Below are 11,829 nucleotides of genomic sequence, written 5' to 3' on the forward strand. Positions count from 1 at the left end.
AACTGAGGAACAAAAGCTTTTCTGAATACTGGGCCTTCCATTCCTTGCCCAAGCTTATGCTCTATTTCTGGGACAGAACACAGATACCCTGTTTTCTTAAGTAGGTAATATTTCTACAAATTTTCCTTCAGCAAATGGCCATATTTTGATATAAATAGTAACTGGCTCCTTTTCATAGTCACTCTTTTATACAGATTTGGTGTGAGCCAATGGCAGAGTTGCCAGTGAAGCCTAAGTTCTTTCAGCCTAAGGCCCAGCATACTTCAGCAGTTCACCCTTCTTTGCTGGCTGTCCTCCTACCCTGGACCAAGGACACAATGGGGAACACAAGGCTTTGCTATGGCCATTGGTTTCTTCAGATTCACTCAGATATCATTAGAAATGTTGAAGTAAAAAACAAGAGAAACACTCTGATTTCTGTTATTGACTTTGATCCATATTCATTGTTCAATGTTACAGTGCAATGGAAATGGCCTGGACCCAGAAGCCAAAGTTGAATGAAGAGCTCTGAGAAAAAACAGTCTGGTCAGGACAGAGAGATGAGATCCAGACCTGCTTATGTACCTGGACACTTCCTGCTTGGGAGAGCGATGGATTTGTCTGAACAGCAAAGATGTTTGCCAAGAGCAATGACACAAAGTGTGGACTCAAGGCCGAAAGTATCATGTGGGAACAATGAAAGCCTATGGATTTTTCTTTATGATAATAACAATTATGATAGTACCAATTAACTGTGACAATTCATCCTGGAATAGGTCAACACAACTACAGCAGGCTAGGGAAGATGCTTAAAGAGGAGGCATTTTAGATAACGTCCAGCCAAGTTTTCTGGCCCCAGAGAAGGAGGGCAAAGTTTTGGCTGCACATTGAAGATAAACAGATATTTCAAGGTTTTGAGCTATATGGACATTTTGGGGATGTGAGATCTTAGGGAGGCATTCACAGAATGAAATCTATGTACCTGAAAAACTATTCTTTGGGTGCTGGATCTGGCCCAGCTGATACGAGGTGATACTTCAGATTAAAAAAAGGGTGAACTTTGAAACTTAGTTCTGGGCAGGGAAATGTTCTTGAAGCCCACAACCTACCATCAGGACAATTCCCTGTTCAGGTCTAAGTTTCAGCAGTTGAAAAAATTTATATCATCTGCTGTGCCTGGTCTTGCTAGAAAGGAAGAGAAAAATAAGATACAGTAGGAGATAAAAGAAGATAAAAGAATGTGCATCAAGGAGAAAGGAAGTAGTCATACTCATAAGGACAGTTATTAAGGAAACATTACAGTAACTGATGGGACTGTGTCTGTTTCCACTAAAAAATAGGGTGATGTCAGATAGAAAGAAAGAACAAAAAAAACATCTAAGAAGATTGTACATAGATGCAAATAGCTTAGGTAGTAAAATGGAGGATCTTGAACTTCCAGTGAAAGATACAAAATCATCTAGTACGGAGATAACAGCAGGGAGAAAGTCATTCAAGTGCTATAGGTATATAGAGAGCAGGAAAGAGAATAATAACAGGAGAGGCTATGGAACAACATTCTTCATTTTGGAAATGGGAAAGAAAACAGTTTTGATCTGTGTAAAATCAATTTTTTGAATTGTTTTTGAAGGAGTGTTAGCCAGGCAGTTAAAGGAATCTGTTATAAATTCCTCAAGGTCATATTTAAAGGCTGATAGCAATCTCTAAATACTACTAGAGAGGGGGCAATAATGACAGTTAAGAGGGAGTGGGGGGAGGACTTTAGTTTCTGCATTACTGAATGGGTGAGAAAGGCCCTACCAGCAGTGGCCCAGCTATTCACGGAGAAGGTGGCCAGCAGGTTTTTCCCTCATGAGCCAACATGCAGGGCCAGCATGTGCAGTTGCTCCCCACTCCATAAGCTGATGTGTGCCATCATACGACCGCAGCACTCTTGCCCACATCTTCCAGGTGTCCAGATGGGCGGCCATCGTATGTCTGACAGGCACAACAGATGCATATAGGTCACACCGGGGGGAAAAAACACAGAGCCCATGGTAACAGGAACCACGGAGAATGGATCGCAGGCAGTCGGGGCAGTTCCCCATCCAGGTCTCAGTGCTGACTGGTGACTAGCTTAGGGGCTACATGTTATCCAAACCTCTCCCAAGCTGAAGGTGCAGAAACTGTTTGAAAAAGTGCCCATCTGGAGAAAGAAGAAAGTATAGAAAGGCTCCATCCCTAATGGGATGACTAAGTGTCTGAGTAAGGGTTTTAGGCATAAACAGGGAGCCTACAAAGGTTGGGAAAAGGGACTGAGTGGCCAAGGTCATGTCTTGGAAGGGGAAAGTGAGAGCTGTCATGGGGCAAGCTGAATTAGTCAAAGGACATCAAACAGCAAAATATGGGTTAAATGAAGCGGAGAAAGAACTTACCACAGGAACTCTTCCTCTTTTTTTGCACAGCCTGCTGCATGATGCAGCAATGCCTGAGATATTGCAAAAACTAGCAGGACTGTGCTGACTTTTTCCCTGCCAGTATTTTTGCTACATCCTCTTAGTTCCTCCTTAGTTCTAGTTTTCCTCCAGTTTCCATAGAAGTCTGGGCATAAAGTAAAAAAATAAAATAAAATAAAGAGCCTTTAGACATGATCAAGACTTGGCATCAGCTGATCAGGTCCTGGACTTCAGTTCTTAAGTCCTTTTTAGGATCTGACTCCAGATGCCTTCCTCCTTTAAGCTCTCAGGAAATCCCCAACCCAGAAGGGTTTAAAATAAAATGAGCTCAGACTTACCGAAGTACAGAAAGGCACCTGAAAATGTAACAGAAAAAAGACTTTTTCTCTGCAATCAGGTACTGTCTAAAAGTGCTTTTTAAAGTAAACTTTCCCCAGTGCCAACTCATTTCTTTACTGATTCCGTGCATGAGAAACATCAGCCTGAGACATGCTTTTCTGAGAAAGTTGCCAAGAGGGGTATAAAACGAAAGCAAGATCTACCCCCTGGGTCACCTTGCCTTCCCCTGACTTTCATGTACACACAGATGCGGCACCAGAGAAGCGCGTGGTGCCCTGGCAGATGACTCAAGACACGGGAGGGCAACAGGGGAATACCAGCTGCTTCGTACCAGGAAACTGTACCCAGCCGTGACTGAAAAAGCATCAGGTGAGGAGCCCCAACTGCGCATCAGCCCATGTGCCGGAGCTGTGGGTTAGTGCCCACCGCGGGAGCCTTGCCTGCAGCCACAGCCTGCAGGAGGGTGATGAAACCTGGGGGGCACGAGCAGCTGCCTGGGGGCAAACAGCACAAACCAGGGACTCTGCTGTCTGCAGAGGAGACAGTGAAGAGTGAAGCTGATGGATGGTCACAAATCGTGAATGGACTTCATGAAGTGAATGAAGAATTGTTATTCACTAAATACTGCTATACTGGAACTAAGAGTGTTCACTGCAACTAGCAGATCAGTTTAAAACAGAGAAAAGAGTGCTGTTTTACTCAGCAGGGAGTGACCGCCTGAAATCTGCTTTGCCACAGGAGATTGTGGCAGTGGAGAGCAGCAGGCTCAAGAAGAGATTCAACAGATACGTATGGAAGAATAGGCTGGGATACAGCTTCTAAGGTCCCTGGTCCAATGACTGTGGATGCAGGGGAGGTAGTGGGGGATGCGTCCTAGACAGCAGCAGGCTCACATGTTCTCCCTAAACAGCAATTTTTGTTGCCGCTGTCAGAGACAGCGGAGTGGGCTAGGTGGCCGGTTGGTCTGACACAGATGGGCATTTCTATGTCCTTGTGATCCAGATAGCCACAGCTTGGGGATGCTCAAACGCTTCCACACAGCACAGGAAAGTCTGTGCTCTTCTCGGCAGCTGTGCCCCTCTGCTCCCATCCAAGGATCCTCTGAGGACATTAAACAGAAGTTCCTGTAACTGACACCTGTGAAGCCAGTTTTTGCAGTTTGTGTCATGTAACCATGTCATTCAGATCTTGTTGTATTTCTGAAGTATTTTATCCACCATTTTTCTTTACCTCCTGCTCCAGGGAGCATGGCAAGGAAGAAGAGCTGGGGGAGTTTCTGCGAGAAGTCCCTTATCTTGTGTTATGCAAAAAATTAGACAAGATGATAATCATCCCTTCCAGTTTTAAGGTTTCTGAACCATTTCCTCTCTCTGTCTCACCCTTTTGCTCTGTTCCTTTTGCCCCACACTAGAGCTTTCCCCTCCAAGTGCAGCCGGGCTGATCTGCAGTGGTGTCTGGTAACCAGAACATCTCCTGTGGCCCTGCAGGGACTCCACAGACGCTGCCTATGGAAAGCACCTCAAGGGGTCGGGGGAATCACAGGTGAAGAAAGGCACAAGCCAGAGTGTGTTGTTGCTTGCTGGGCTGTGAAAGTGCCTGACCCACTTCCAGTAACAAAGAGCAGTGCTACCCACAGTGGTGGCCCAGGGCTCTTCCACCTGGCCAGGTCCACCGAAGCCAGGCTATGGGGCAGCTTGCCCAGGGGCAGTGGTCCCCGCGGCCACCATGGCTTTCTGCTCTGGGACTGAGCAGGGCTGCTGGCGTTGCCTTGCATGGGACAGCATGATCTGGCAGACAGCATTCAGGACATGCTGCTCTGTGGACATGAGCCTTTCCTTCCCACACCCTGTGAAAAGTGAGACACAGTTCAAGCACACATAAATAAACATTATATTGTGTTTGGGTCTTGACAGCAAGGAAATAAGCTGAGACCTCTGGAGCACATGGCTGAGAAACCAATTACAAACTGGGACACACACATTGAGGTATCCTGCTCCTGGTACAATGCCCATACAGTCCATGGAGCAACACTGGGAACCAGTGCCTTGTGAAAGAGGAGGTTCACCGAATGCAAGCAACTTTCCTTTTTGCTATCTTGACAGCTCCTGCAGATTGCATGGGACTTGAGAGGACATACGGCAAGGTGCGTGAAACCACCAGCCCAGCAAAGCTGTGAGTGTCCTAGGCCCTGTGTGAGCTCCGAGTGACCCAAGCAGGCTGGGCACAAACCAGTCTCTATTCGTCTGCTGAGCAGAGAGGAGGGATTTAGATCCAGACACCAGCCAGCTCAGTCAGGCACAGAGTGAACTGCTAGCTAGTGTCCTGCAAAAAAGGCACACGTGTGCTACATGAAGGCATGTAAGAGACTTAGTTTGAACAAAAGAGAAACCTGTGTGTGTTATGGATAAGTGCATGAGGCAGACCAGCAGGGCTGGACTATGTCACATGTCTCCAGCCATCTTCTGTCTCCTCTATTGCCCTTTCAGTAGATACATCACCCTATGGCTTTGACTCACAAGCTGGCAGTGGAAAGGCTTTGGATTTACTGCCTCGTGTCCTGAGAGGAGATGAGGTGGAGACACTGACACTGCTGGAAAAGTGGAAATAATCTTTATTCTTTCTGCCCTGTATTACAGTAATTCATTGGTGCTCCAGCCAGAGACTTGCTGGATGCGGTGACTACTCAGCACTGGCTCATGTGTAGCACAGGACCCATTCCCACAAAAATTGTCCTTCACCAAAGTACTTGTTACCTGAGCCAGCCTCCAGCACTGCCAGTGGACTGGCTTAAGTTACTCCCAGTCTCTAGACCATCTCCTCTCTTTAGCACATTTTGGTGACAATGCAATTATGAGAAGTCTCATCCTATACTACAGGCTTGTACCATTCCAGGCTTCCTGCCGACTTCCTCTCCAAACAAAACTTGCCCTTATAAGGGCTGGCAGAAGAGAGGAGGTGCTAATGTTTAGGTGGACTTTTCTGCTCAAGGCAGGCGCTGAATTTGATAGTCTCTCTCCCAGTGACCTTAAGGAGAAGAGGCAGAAGACGACTGAGCCCACGGAGCAGCAGTGGGGGACAAAGAGGCAATGCCACCGAGCCGGAGGGCACGTGCCCTGCGCCAGGCACACCCCTGTGCGGCAGCATGTCTAAAGAGATCTGAACAGGAGGAAACAAGGTTTCCTTCTGTAGCTCCCCCCCGGCCCTGACCACCCATGCATAAGGAACAGCTGGGGAGAGCTGGCAGGGCCTGGGAGTAAAAGATGCTGTATCATGGTGAGATGGAGATGATAAAAACCATTCCTGAGACCTTGCAAGGAGAAGTGATCATTTGGTAAGTGAGGTTAAGTAAGCAAACGTAGGACTTCATTTGGGAAGCCAGCCAGATAAGAATAGCAGACAGAAGCTGAAGGGAGAAAAGGTCCATGATGGCTTTTGGATGAGGCTCCCCCTTAGTGTCCTCACCATCAGCGCCAGGCTCCACTCCATGTACAAAATGTGGGTCAGCGGGGAATGGTGTGCAGGTAGCTCAGCGTTTCTTCAGCTGCCCGCAGCCCCTGGAGCACTTGCCTGGCCGCTGGCAGTGTTCCCTCAGAAATACCCAGGAGAGAAGCACAAAAAAATTCAGGTTATCAGGTACCATGGGGAGTCTCTAGTCCAGCCCCTGCTCAAAGCAGGGCCAACTGCGAAGTTAGGTCGGGTTGTTCATGGCCTTGCCCACTCAAGTTTTGAAAACATGTACCTCTATCTCTAGAAGTACCAATTTGCATATTTAAGGCACCTGATCGTATAAATCAGACTAGAAATTGTGCACGCAATCTTATGAACTTGGTTTATTGCTCATATTTTAGAAACTCTGGTCTGAAACTGCTTTGTCACTAAGAGTATGTGATTTCAGCTTAATAATCACAATGTTGCAGAATAGTTCTTGCGAGAGAAGGACCCAGAAGAGAATATTACAAAAGATGAGTCATGCTGAGCAGTGCAATGTTTAATAGATGGACATGTCTCCTTGGTGTCTAACCTTTGCCTCATTTCATAATCATTCAGGGCAGAGGTGATGTTGTCTGCAACAACATTTGCAAATAAAATACCAATAATAACATTTCTGAGAAGGTGATCTGTCTTCGAGGTTTCTGGCATTAATTGCTCTTGTGATCTGCTTGACTCTGCTGTGATGCCTTTTCACATAGCAGCACTCTCTAGTTCACTAAAACCACTTCCTAAATATAAATAAGACTTTTTCTGTTTAAACAAACACTATAATAAATGAAGTACTGTAAACATCAGTATTGCAAAATTTAGAAGAATAATATCAACTGAAATATAATGGCTCAGCATGTAAAAAATGAAAGTCTGAGAGAAGAAAAATTCCAGCTAACAACAACTGGAATGAACTGAAGCTTGCAATAAGTATAACATTTCCATGTCTAAACCCAAAGTTTTCCTCTTTCTGACAGTTAACTGAAGAGATGAATTTTCACCATCTCCAGTATGCCTTCCTACTGTTCCCATTTTATCTCCTGAGTGTCATGGCAAGCTGGCTTTGTGAACATATCAGGCTTCTCACATAAATGAAAAAAAAAGCTTCTCCCTATTGCCTGTGAAGTCTGGAGGTGCACATAAAACACAGCTCTTGCCCATGACCTGCTTAATGAGGGGTTTGTCGCATGGCACCTTCTGTCCTTTTGAGATTTAGAATATGCCACACACAGTGAAGCTTGCTGGCAGGGTCTGGGCCGGGCACACACAGCTACTGCTGCCATCAGGTGTCAGACTGCGCAACCCAAGCCTTCAGCTGAGCCATCAGCACTGGAAGTCACTCCACACTCATCAGGGAAGGAGGAATGTTTCTAGCCCCATTTACAGATTTAATGCGATGCAGGAGGAAATACCACACCTCTCTTTAAGCTGTGCATGCTCAGAGACACACCTTGAAGCCTCCTCCTTCCATGTTGTTTCTTACTTCTTATCATTCACATGTGTTAAAGGGAAGGCTAAGAGAAGATGCTGCAGTCAATAACAGAGACGTGCTGCAGAGCTGAAAAATATAACCTAACTGGGGTAGTAGGTATGTCTATTCATAAAACTGTGCAGAAAGAGAGCCAGGATTTCCTGAACATTTTTATCATCATTTAGGTCACTGAAGTGAATACGTGCTGAAATGTTGTTCTTTTGGCAAGATGAGTTATTGACGTGTTGTGGCCAAAGACATTTTCATATTTCTGTGGAACAGCCAACTTAACTTCAAAAGGTACTCCTTGCTTGCTTGAAAAGATCTTTTTTTCTGGTAGAAAATGGTTCAATTTTCCCTGAAAATAATCCAGTATATATATGAAAACAGCATTTGGCTAATTGTGCATGATATGGTGAAAGCTGGTTTTCTGTTCATTCAAAACCATTTACTCCTGAGTATAGCTGTTATCAGTACTGGAGCCTAAAAGTCACTCTGGTAGCAACACCAGTGGTGAACGCATGGATTTAGCATATGTTTGCTGACTGCGTTGTAACAGTATACGCTGCCACAGCAGGTCACGCAGAAAAATGCAGGGCCTTGGTTAGACCACACATAAATATGTAAGGTTTTCCAGGCTATTTTTCAGACACATCCCTTACCGGGAGCTTCCGCTGGCATCCCTGGCACCCAGTGTCACCCGCTCTGTATGCCAAGAGCACAGCAGGGGCCTGTGCAAACCTGGGCCGCGAGGATGGCACGGGCAGGGTCTCAGCTGAAGGACTAACACCAGTGATGGGCAAGTCACTCTGGAGTGGCTGGTGGCCCAACACAGAGGCAGAGCTGCTATTGCCACGGGTGGTCCTTGTGTCCACTACTGCTGCCTCACATGACTACCAGTGACGGTTCCCAACAAAAAGCATTTGTTTAGGTGGCTGCAGACCCCTTATGAAAGGCTCTGGCTGTGAAGGCAGGAAGGAATCCTGTTGTAAAGATGCTTGAGGGAGAACCATGTTTATTTTCATTTATACAGAGAAGGTATGTCCTCAAGGAGCCTCCTCTGACATCCCTTTGCATTGGTGCCAGAGGGAAGCTCAGCCATCTTTGGGGATGTGCTGGCACAAGCTGTGACTAGCAAGGGACTGAGGACTGGCCGGGATTGCAAAGGGAGAGGAAACACTCAGCAGAGAGGGAAGGGCAGCTGGGACTGGTAATGGGGACTTGGTAATTTGCAAGTTGGCTTGGAAATATTACACGTTCTCCCACAGCAGCAGACCAAACGGGCTTCGGCTGTCAGCCATAGATGGGGGGAACAGATTAAATAATGGAGACATTTAATAACTACTATTATTATGCAAAAAAGTAAGGCATAACAGCTCAGTGACTGGAAGGGATCTTTATACCACCAGTGAATAACGGCTCTTCAAGTTGTGTCCGCAGTGACCATGTTATTCAGGAACAGGCTTGTACAGAGCTAGTTCAGCATGAGCTTACATAGATCAGGACTGTACACAGCAGTTCCTTCCCTCCTGCAGTTTAGATGGGTGAGAGAATAAACGACAAAGGGAAAAGATCTATGCTGAGAATTCAGACACCAGTTTTAAAGACTTCCTCTTTGTGCAAACCGTTTTTTTCTTTTGGGGGGAGGGGGAGAAGAAACGTTGATCTTGGCTTACTGTAAGTGAGAGTTAAAGAGGAAGGATATCAGTCTTTGATATCAGTACTGCCGGCCTCTTCCCTGCCCAGTGATGCCGTCTGACTACCACAGGCTGGAGAGCACACTCCTTTTTACACCACTAGCAGGCTGGAAAAGCCTCAGGTTGCTCTCTGGCTCTGGGACATTTCAATTCAAAAGGAAGTTTAATAGACACCATGCTGCCACCCCCTCTTCTCTCAGGCTCTGCACACACATCTCCAAGTTTCTCCCTGTCTCATCTCTCATTTCTATCTGTAACTGTTCTTCAGCTGTGCTGAGCTACGGCATGTGCTTTATACAGGAGGCACTATCAGCATCAGGAGGGGTTTAAACAACATTCTAAACTTCATCATTTAGTTGATGTTTTATGTTGGAAAAACGATGCCTGGCGTTATAGCCTGCAAGCGGGGCACCAACCGCTGTGCATAGACACTGTGGCAGTGTCCTTCCTTAGACTCATGGCTGGGATTCAAGCAAGGTCCCTATTCAAGACCATATTTATGGGTGACCGTGACGCTGCTATTGCATGATGGCTTTGATGGAGATCAAATACATATGGATGTTATCTCTTCCATATCTCACATTGGAGCATCCACACTTCTCCACAGAGCTGGCAGTCTCTCTCCAAACAAATCCACCTGCTTCCAACTATTGGTTGAGCTAACAACATGTCTGTGCCATCCCTCTGGTCATCAAGCACAGGCTTCTGACTCAGACAAGGGCTGTGAGATAGCAGGTCAGCAAAGGCTCACACTGTAGCCCTTGGCATGCTGGCCATGGGCCAGGCACGGGGCTGGAGCTGCGGTGGCTCCTCAGCTCATTTCCTCCCCTGGTGAGTCACCATGCCCCAGTATCAGTCAGCAGGGTGCTATTTCTGGTGGACAGCCTGCAGCAGTATTAGCGCCCGTTGTATAATGGATAATGAGCAGCTCCCAAGGTCCGACTGGATTTCTCATGTGATGCTGAGTCCTGAGTCTGGCCAGCACGCAGAATTTGTGAAGGACTAGTTTTGCCATTGCCCAAATGCTTACCTTTAGCTAGTGGCGGTTTCAAAAACAGACCTCCCCAGGCCAGGAAAAGAAATGGATGCTATGGCTCCAAGTAGTGCTTTGGTGTTTATTTACAGAGAACATGCACAGTCCTACCTCCTTGAGCGCAGGAAGCAAATAAGCCATAGGAAGCAAAGTCCTCGCTCAGTTTCTGGGCCTGCCTCAGAAGCAGCTAGTACAGACCCAAGGGAAGCTGCGTCCAGTCATACGTACCTTCTCAGTTTCGGTCATGCACAGAGCCATGTAGCCCACCGGCCAATGTCTCAGTCCTTCCAAATCAATCCTTTGCTTCCCCTGAGTTAGGTCTTCCCAGCTACTACTAAGCGTGAGTTTCTTTTACACATGCAACTGTCCTTTATCCAAGAGCATATTTGCTTCTGTCACTGAGACAGAAGAGCAACCTGCCAGCTTCCTCAAGATCAAAATGAAAGGGGCTAGTACTCAGCCAAGGGCCTCCCCATCCCCTCCAGCACTGCACACGAGGAGCACTTGTCTAACTTCTCTGTACTTCTACTGTAATTTTTTCTTCAAACCTCCATCCTGGTTAAGAGACCAGCTCTTCCAAACAGGAAAACCCTTATTTTTGTTTCTTTGAGTTCCTCCTCCAGGTCTTTCAGTATTTGCCTACTGACATTTTTATAGGATTGGAAAAGAAAGTCCTGATTTTAGAGGCAGTTAAGACACTAGATTCCTACAGGAAGCATGGAAAAGAAAAGCAGGGGGCCGGAGGGGAGGAACAAAGAAGCAGTGGCTACAAGAAACAGTGAGCAAAGCGGCTTTGACTTGTTTCCCTCCTCCACGTGTCTCAAAGACAAGACTTAAAACCAATCTTCCTTCATTAACAGAGTGGAGATGCTCAACACATTTTAAAACACTCTCTCCTGACCTGCTCTGATGGCAGCTTGCAGCAGGACCCTCTCTGGAGGACAGCATTAGTGGTCTGGGTCTCAGGCTGATCTGAAGACAAGACCTGCTCAGCCCAGGAGGAGATAACGTGCTGCTTTCTCGTCCATTTTCATCCGTAACCAGAACTAAGAGCAGTGGGTTTCTCTGCCCACTTAGGTTTTCTCTACAGTTAGCAAAAAAAAAACCCAACTACACACCAGAAGAAATTAACGCAAAGAGAGATTGACCATTGCAAAATCCCAGAGCTAAGTGCAGGCCAGCGCTCACGCTGGGGCTTGTGGTGGCAGAGCTTTGTTACGATCCCATTTCATTCCCTTCCCCGCATTCCCCCAGCCTCAATTGCTCCATCTGCACAGCTGCTCCGGCAACCCAGCTAGAGAAACAACCCTCCCCTTTGTAGGCTATTTTTAACCCAGTTCCTGGCCTCGTTGCCCATGCAGCCACACAAACAGGTATACCTACACAACACAGGCA

This window comes from Apteryx mantelli, chromosome 2, assembly GCF_036417845.1.
Source record: "Apteryx mantelli isolate bAptMan1 chromosome 2, bAptMan1.hap1, whole genome shotgun sequence".
NCBI classification, from domain to species: Eukaryota; Metazoa; Chordata; class Aves; order Apterygiformes; family Apterygidae; genus Apteryx; species Apteryx mantelli.